This window comes from Tetrao urogallus (assembly GCF_951394365.1).
Source record: "Tetrao urogallus genome assembly, chromosome: 4".
Lineage (NCBI taxonomy): Eukaryota > Metazoa > Chordata > Aves > Galliformes > Phasianidae > Tetrao > Tetrao urogallus.
In genome coordinates, this window is record NC_136817.1 from 10942986 (window position 1) to 10952083 (window position 9098).

Genomic DNA, 9098 nt, shown 5'->3' on the forward strand with positions numbered 1-9098 from the left:
AAACACTGCTTATTCTTCAAAGAACGGAAAGGAATGAATTTTGAAGATTTAAAGAACCATAATGGCCCTGTTGCTTGACTGTTCGGTATTCACTGGTGTGTGAATAGGTTTTTGACCGAGTAGGATGGAAGCCAAAGGACACTTCATAAGCATCAGAGGAGTTTAAGATCATAAATTGGCTATGTGGTCTCCGGAAAATTTGCAACCTGTAAATAACGTGTAAAATAGTACCACTTTGCTTTCAGAAAACCTCTCGTTCTGTAGTTAACACGTCTGTAGTATTACCATGTTTATGCACTTTTTCAGTTACAATGTTGGTTCAGGTATTCCCAGTTAGTGTACCTTAATGCCTAATTCATTTGCAGAATTTTTTTCCTTACACTACTATTCTTTACGATTCTAGGTTAATTAAGCTACGTGTAGATATGGAAATGAATATTTGAACTTCATTTTAACAACTTAAAATCAATTTTTTGCAGAAATGCTTTCACAATAGAATAATCTACTTGAAGTGTCAAGAGGTAACCGTTAGTTACGTACTTGTTTATATTTAATACATGCAAAAGATTATTTGGAAGTCTGCAGGTTACCTTCCTAACAAAAATTGCTGTGATTTAATAATAATGAACTATACTGGGTTTAGACCTACAATACTGGCTTATATGTTAGTTGTTAGCGGTGGAACTTCTATTGTATTTTATTAATGACAGTGTTCTGTGTTTGATAGGTGAAGATTCTGCAGGGTGGGATCTCACACTTTTTAAGACTGAGTAATTAAATATCACGTAAGCCTGCAAACCACTGATGGCATGCAGTAATATTGTGATCTCACACTTATTAACAAGAAATAACCTTTATATTATTTACAGAAGGTAGAGTATATAAATCAGGTACGTACCAAGCACTACTGTGCTAACACACTGATCAGGTTTAGACAGTGAGCTTTAGTTTTGTACTGTTTAGAAGTTCTAATGTCAGTTTTCAGTTCAAGATTAACGGGACAGTTTGACATTCACTGTTTGTAGTACTAGCAAAATACTGTGATTTTTAATTAGACATTAATTCAAATGGAAATACTATGTTTTGACACCGTAGTGCCCTTCTTACGATCTGTATTTTACTTTAATCTCCTGCTTGGCCTTATATTTAAATCCCTATGCAACTGATATTTTATATCTCCGTTTTAAAAATTAGATCATGTACTTAAATGATCCCCTCGTAAACCACTCGTTCCTCTTTCCTGGTACAGGATTTTAAGCTCTGTATACTGTGATCCCTCATTTTACTATGACAGTTCCAAATAATAATCTGCCTTGATTTAGAAACAATTTTTTTGATATATGGAAGAAAATAGAGCTGTTTAAATACGTGAACAGGATAGATTTAGATAGAAAACTTACTAACGCTTTTATTTTTCCCTACAACTGCCCTTGAGTAAGCTATCGGTTTTGTTCCCCCCCCCCCCATTGTTTTATTTTGTCCAGGTCACTTAAAATTTGAGTATGCAGCTGTTTTGTTTTCTGACATGTTGGCCTTAGTACTGTGCCTAACCTACCGTTCGTTGGTTCTCTCCCCTCGCAACCACAATCTACCATACGTAAATTATGTTATTTTTAACGAAGGTTCTTTTAAATTTAGTAATATTTTGATGCTTTGAATGTTCATTAAAAAAAAAAAAGCTAAAAAATGGTTTTTGAGGTGAATTTTAAATAAATCAAGTTGTTCAGTTTCGATGTGTAAGCTCTGTCCTGTTAAACAGCAGTTGGGTATTAATGTGTTTGTAAAAGTGCCTAGATTTCAACTGCTTACTTTCTGAAATTGTACATTACGTAGCTGTCAAAACAAAAAAAGTTGAATTAATTTTCAAAACAAATCTCTGCTTTCAAACCCTGCTGCGAGCAACTAAATTAATCGGAGTCCCAGCCTCCTGGGAGCTGGGAAAAGCGATGTGAGCCAGGGGACCTTGAAAGCTTGATCGGAAGCGTATCAAATCCTGGAGGACTCTGGAGGTGCAACTCAACTCTGCTTTGAAGTTACTATTACTACATAATAAACTGTTCCTCATTGCTGCGATGGCTGACGCACTCACAGATACATCAAATACTTGGAACGCTTAATGTGAAGGTAATTTTGGTTTAGGATGCTGGTTTTAAGCGTTTTATTGGTACAGTCATAGCAGAGCGCTTCCACCGAGCTGCCTCTAATTTGCTGACAGAAGTGATGAGATAATCACTGCTCTGGTTTATCAGCCATAGTTGTTTTGATGCTTACTGTTAAGGGAAAGAGTCATACAGTGTGGTCCAGCACTTCCACAGGATCTTAGAATCCTATTTCAACCTTGTTTCTTTTGTCTCTCCATAGACACATTAGGGGAAGAGATTTTGGAAGGGGTGCTAATTGTTTTCTTATTCATAACCCACCCTTCCTTGAATCATCTACTGGCTCTGTGTGTGTATTTATTTATTACTTAATAACTCTTTGGGTTGTTATAATGGAACACTGACTGACACTTGTATTTAGGTATCAGTAGTATTTTTTCAGGTGTCCTGAGCATCTCTGAGATAGAAGTATAAATGCCTCAGAGAAAGTTTCCTAGACTGGCATCTCTTACTGAACAATTGATACAAGGCAGTTTTGTTCTGTTTTATGACATCAGTACTTGTTTTACAGGTTCTGCTTATTCTTTCTTCGTTTAAAATTTGACAGCATTCAGAGTGTCAATTACGAATTATACTCTACTATTTTTATACCATTTTCCTTCTTTTTCTTAATGAAAATAATAGCTTCCAACGTGCAGTGTAATGCTATGTAAGCAACGGGCTAAAAGTTATCTTTGGTTTCATTAAATTTCTAAGCTGTTTTCTCCCATTGTTTCCAGTAATAACTTGCCTACTTTCATTTAGTCCAAAGAAACAGAGACACGCTAACTCTTGACGACATGTCACGTTTTCACCTTAAAAGCTAGAACAGGACTTTGCGCTTCGGGTTTGACAGAGCTCTAGGATTTTCAAAGGGTGTGAATATTAAATTGAGAATGTAAGTTCTGAAATTGAAAGTGGTAGAAGGAGAGCTAGACTTAGCCACGTGCAACTTCCAGTTACTAATTGTGTGAGGACGCTCTACTAACGAGTGGATGCTGGTTGAAGCTCCAGTAGAAAGCAGTGAAGGTGCAACTTGTCAGTGTTGTCAAGTGTTCCTCTTCAAACAGGTAGGTTCTGTCTTGTTTCTCTAAAAGAGGGTTATCATACAGTATGGTGTAGTTTTCACTGCTGTGCGTCCATTTAAAATAAGCAAATTTAAACTGCAAATACGCATCTGGATCTTGCTCATATCAAAAGAAAATGTTAGCGCCTCGTGCGGTAAGATAGACTCCTAAAGGTGGCTTACTGTATCATCTCAACCATTGCTTTCTCATAAAGGCTACTGGCTACGCTTCTACACAGTGCGACTTAATCACTGTAAGCTCTTAAAGTGCTGATGCAGATACATAGTCATGTTCTCCCAGAAATGTGCAAAGTGATGTTGAAAAAGATAAAAACATCAACGTGACCATTATCTTTTTTTACTTGAGATTTTTATTTATGTATTAAAAAGAAGACGATTCACTTAAGTGTGGCAGTTGTGATATAGTGACACACACAGGTTTTGCAGGCAATTACAGTCTTGCAATGTTACGTATCGTTTGAAATGCATTGCTACATACAGCTAAATGGGGACTGATGGGCAGCTCTGTATCTTTCCCATTGTACCGAGAGCTGAACAAGATCTTGACTGCAAACAAATTTAAGCTTAGTACTGTTTGTAATGACTAGCTGTGAGCAAACCTTCCTCAAAAGCATTATGACTATGGGCTGTGGATGAGCCAAGACCAAGCTGTGAGGTTTTTGTTAAGCTTCCGTTTTAACTAAACAAGTGGCCAGATATGCTTGGATGTATTCCTGTTTGGTGAGGTACAGAGTGGGACAAAAAAAAAAAGTTGCTTATGAACAGCGTCATTGCCCTTGAGAGCTTCCCAGTGTATGTTTAAGTTCTGACATCTTTGGTATTAATGTTTAGTAACAAAAGTGGGAGAAGAGCAAGTACTTGCTGCATGACTAGGTGAGAGGCTTGACATATTACTAAACAGCTAGAACGTTCTGATGCCAATGGATCTCATTTAACATCTTCGTTAAGAAATCCTTTGTTTTGGAGGATTTAAAAAGGTTGTATGCTTGTTTTCATTTGTTTAGAAGAAACAATTTGTAGGGGAGCTGTTAGGTCGCAGCTTGAACTGATGATTGAGCAGCTGGTAAAGGGCTGTAGCTGGTCCAGGGAACACGGGCAAATGGTTTGCACCTGTGCTCCCCATGCGTCCAAAGGAGGTAAACTCAGATGCAGCTTCTCTGCTCATCTATGCGCCTGCCACTGAAGGGAAAGCGTAGTTCTGACCTAGGCTGCTTCCTGAGAAGGAGTACCGTACAGCCAGAGAGCCCCTTCCCATTTGGGAGACTTCCATCCTTCTTTGTGTATATGACTATTGGCCTACCTGCAAATAATTAAGCTGGTATTGCCAAGAACCTGCCAGAAGCAATTTCACTTCTTGGTAAGCGGGACACAAGTTACCTGAAGTGTACAGTTGAGTAACCCGCAGTGTCTGTGCATAACGTCAGAAACGCTGAACATTTTGGTGAAATGGACTATGAAAGTATCTCATCATGATGCTAAACTTAGTGAGATGAGAAATATTTTTTTGCTGTTACTAAACCACAAGTCATGGGGCAATGCCTTTACGTCTGTTTTAAAAACGAGAAGTAAAAAACGTACTAATTTGGAAATATTTTAGCCAGATGTGTCCAAAGATCTTGCATACAAGAAATCCCGTGGTTTCAGAACCTAGAATACAAAATAATTAAAATGGAAACCCTGAAAGCTTTCTTTCAGTTTTTTCAAAGAAAAATAAAGTCTGTACAAATAATCTTGGGACGTGTTTGAAGATTCTTACAGGCTTTGTTGCTAAGCCTTTTCCCAGTAAGTTGGATCTGCAGTGAAACCAGAAGAAAATGCATATCACATCAGTTTTTAGAAAAGCTCATAAGAATTTGGCTGCTGCTATCATAAGATTTTATTAAATGCTGCTCGAGGTTCTTTTCAGCTGCAGCTGCTGGGTACTGGTATGTAGGTGGGACTTGCCCGGGTGTACCCACCCAGGTGGCCTGATTGCGTGCTGGGAGGTGGCGTGGAAATCCAGTCTTGTGGAGATATTTAAAAGGTGTAATGTGAAGCAGAACCGTTCTTAGCATTACTCCGACGATTGACCGAGAACTTTTGAGTATGAAATAAAACATTTTTGGTTGAGGAGATAAAATCCAAAATGCTCACAGTAGGATGACTTAGTATTTTATTCAGGTTTAGCTGTTTCCCTTTTATTGTAGGAGAGTTGAGCTGTTCCTGGACTAGCTGTAACCAGCTAGCGAGTAGCTATATAACCTAGCAGAGCAGAGTCCAGCATGTGCGTGAAGAATACCGCTTTTAAGAATGCTTCAGGTAGAGTACCAATTTCTACTTAAAAAGCCATTTTGCAGAAAGCAGGTTGCTTCGTGGGTCATTGTTAGCAAATGTGGAAAAATATAACTGAGCAGCTGAAAGTTGCCTTTACTATTTTTGGACAGAATAGGAGGAGGAGTAGAATTGGTGCCTTATTTATTATCAATTTCTACTGGATTTTAAATAAGAGACAGTCAGAGACGGTCCCTGAAGATAGCATAAAAATACACAGAAAGTAATCTCTACTTGGTTTTGTACAGTTGCGCAGTGAATTTGCATACACTGTGCAAGTTAATTGTAATCATTTTAGTATTTTCTTCCCTTGCCTGTGAGTGGTAAAAGATACTGGCTGGGAAGTTGTGGAGATGCCTCACACTGGCCTGCTGGAGTACCTCAGTTTGTGTCTGGAGGTAATTGCACCCAAATGGTGATGGAAGCGTTTGCTGAGGTTGTTTTTGTAGTAATACATGTACATATATATTGATTGCTGTGTATTATTTATAACAATAATACTTACACATATATGTCATACTTAGCTTGGAAAAATAGTTGTAGTTAAGCCAGAATATTAAAACAAATGGTGTGGAGTTGTGCTCCATAATCTCTAGATAGGCGTGGTGTTGAGAAGTTACTGAGTGTAATAGGATTGCAAGTTCCCAAGCACGTAAATCCACTGATCGTTTGAGGAGCAGGCTGTCGTAGTCAGGCAATGAAGCATTCACCGGTAAAGCAAGTACAAGTTCCAACCATTTTCTGAAAACAGTCGTACTTAGATTGAGGTATGTAAGTACAAGTTTAGGAATTAAGTTCTTAAAACACACTTTTTAACTCCTATTTGTTTGCTGCATAATATATTCAGGATTCATCGCTTCTTTGTTACCGTTAGTTCTGCTTGCTTGTGTGCTTCACGTGAAGCACTTAACTTTTAAAGGCTTTCTAAAAAAAAAAAGCAGAAGGGTGGGTCAAAATTGGGATTTAGTCTCTCATTGATCTCGCAGTGACCTTCTTTTTGTTGGCTTGCTGTAGAGAGCAGCTACTCGTAGTTCCAGTACTCAGAAGTGAGAAGTTTTGTGACCGGTGTGAGAGGGGCACCAATTTTTTGGAAGTAAGGAGGCTGAAAACTGCATAGATTCTTGGAGGTATTTGGTGGGTAGTGGTTCTGCTTCACTTGTTGGAAAAGGAAAACAATGTAGCATTGGGATGCAATTACAGTGGATCCACAGCATCTTATAATGCATCAGATGGTCCATCCCCAGGTTTTTCTACTGGTATCTGTGGTTGATTTACATCTGTGTGGAGTATTCTTACATTTTGGCCTACTAAAAAGAGAGTGATCTTTTCTTTTAAACTATGAGACCGACTATAAGGATCCAAAAATGTTCCTTTCTACCTTTTCTTTAGCCAGCCATCTAAGCTGACCTGGGATTCGGTCCCGTCAGAAGACTTGGGCAAGAAACAGAATAGAGGCTGATTGATGGTCGGGTCTAGTCTTTAAACTTTTTTATGCAAGCTTATTGCAGACCTAGTTTTGTGATAATTTGACTAGCCATGTGGATTCATTAGGATTTTAGTTCTGGTGGTTTTTTTGGTCAGGGTATATTTGCATAAATGCAGAATGTACTTTCACAAAAGCTTAGGGATGAGTTTCCAGTTGATATTTCTAACGAAATTTCTAATCTATTTCTAATGAAAGCCTTGAGGCTTTCATTTAGTAACTGCTTTGTGTAGGAAGACAGAAACATTGAACTAAGCAAACAGGACTGTTCTTTATATGGAATTAATGCCTCTTATAAAAAAAAACAAAACAAACAAACAAAAAAACAAAAACAAACAAAATAAAACCCCAAGCATCAGAACGTGAGAATGTTTTCATTTCGTATCTCAGATTAGCTGCAGTTGTACGACCTTCTGTTTCCTTCAGAAAGTATCACTTCTAAATAGCATCAATTTTGCTGGCTGCAGCCTTCTGCTCGGAGCTGCTGAAATAACTTGGCCCAGCCTACTCCCATTTGGTTGATCATTGGCTAGAATTGTATCTGTTTTGGTCACATATTTATGTCAGACTGTCATTTTTGCTAGGTCTTTTCTTTTTCCCTGCTTTGTAATGAATTGAGTACTTGGTGTTATTGTTGCCTGTGTGCTTTGTTCTTTGAAGTTTTACTTTGATTTTTCATGTCTTTCTGACAAGACTTATCCCCTGAATCTTCAATTCGAGGAGGTTTTCTCTGTCTCTGCCAGCGAGCAGACCGGGCATGCACTGGAAATTGGGAGGAGACAGAACCCAAAATGGCAAAGGGATATCCCATACCATGTGGTACCATGTTTATAAGTAAAATGTGGGGCATGTTCGTCAAGGGGCTTGCCATTGCTGGGCACTGGCCAGCTACTGGTGAGCAGCTGTGTTGTTCATCACTTTCATTCTTGCTTACTAAACTGTGTCTATCTCAATCTGCAAGTTCTTGTGCTTTTTCCAGTTCTCTCCCCTGTCTTGCAGTGGGGAGGAGGTGAATAAATGGCTGCACTGTGTTTATCTCCCTGCCGGCTTAAACCACAATAGTAACTTTCTTTTGCTTCACAGTATGATTCACTTCACTTGGAAATAGTTTGTCCAAAAACTGCATCTAAGAGTTGACTCCTAATGGTATTGTACTGTTGCTGTGATACAGGGTCCATGGCAACTTCAGGAGAGTTATGCTGAATAATGAATTAGGGTGAATTAGTGCTACAGTTAGAAGTTACATTGAGAAGTAAATTGTATTCAGAAGCCTTTGGGTCTATCGTGTGTTTTCACAGGTATCCTATTAGGGTTATCAAGGAATACTCCTATGATGTTCCAAGTTCTGTACAGCTGCAAGACCAATTTTATTTCCTGTCTCTATAGAGAGGTTTGGGCTAGAATGTTTTTTAACAATGCTTGACCGTATCTGAATGAAAGATTTGGGGCTGACACTTCATTGAATCTTAGCTTTGAAGCAAAGATTCTTCTCTATAATAAAAGAGGAAGAGAGAGAAATAAGCTATCCAGGAAGAGAAAATAATTTTGCCATAGAGACAAATATCTTCTGAGGCCCACAAGGATCTCAACACCACACACTGCCTTGCTCGACGGCCAGGTTCGATGAGGCTAGGATGGAGATGCTATTTTCCCCCCCTCTCTAAAACTTCTCTCGTCTCCCACCAGCCCGTATGATCTGACCTGATGATTTTTGAACTGATAAATGTTGACGCTGAAACATCCCCAACTCTTCCCGGGTGCCTGATTTCTTCCTAAAAGTCACGTTTCTCCTCACCAGGGATCTTCCACCTGTGGTTTTGAGTGCTTCTCGTGGGAGGTAGAGTAAGAAATAGGAAGGGCACCACGTGGTGCTTCCCAGCCCTCCATCCTGCCTGCACTGGGGGGAAGGAGTGGAGGAGAGCAGGTAAAAACCTGCACCCAGGGTCCTGTTAGATGAGCACAGGCAGCTAAATGAATAAAAGGGGTGTAATCAGCTACTGCTTACAGTTCCAGGGTTCCGGTCGGCACTGGGCTCTCCTGTGCCGTGAGGGAAAACAAGCAGTAGAAAGCATGAGTTGAG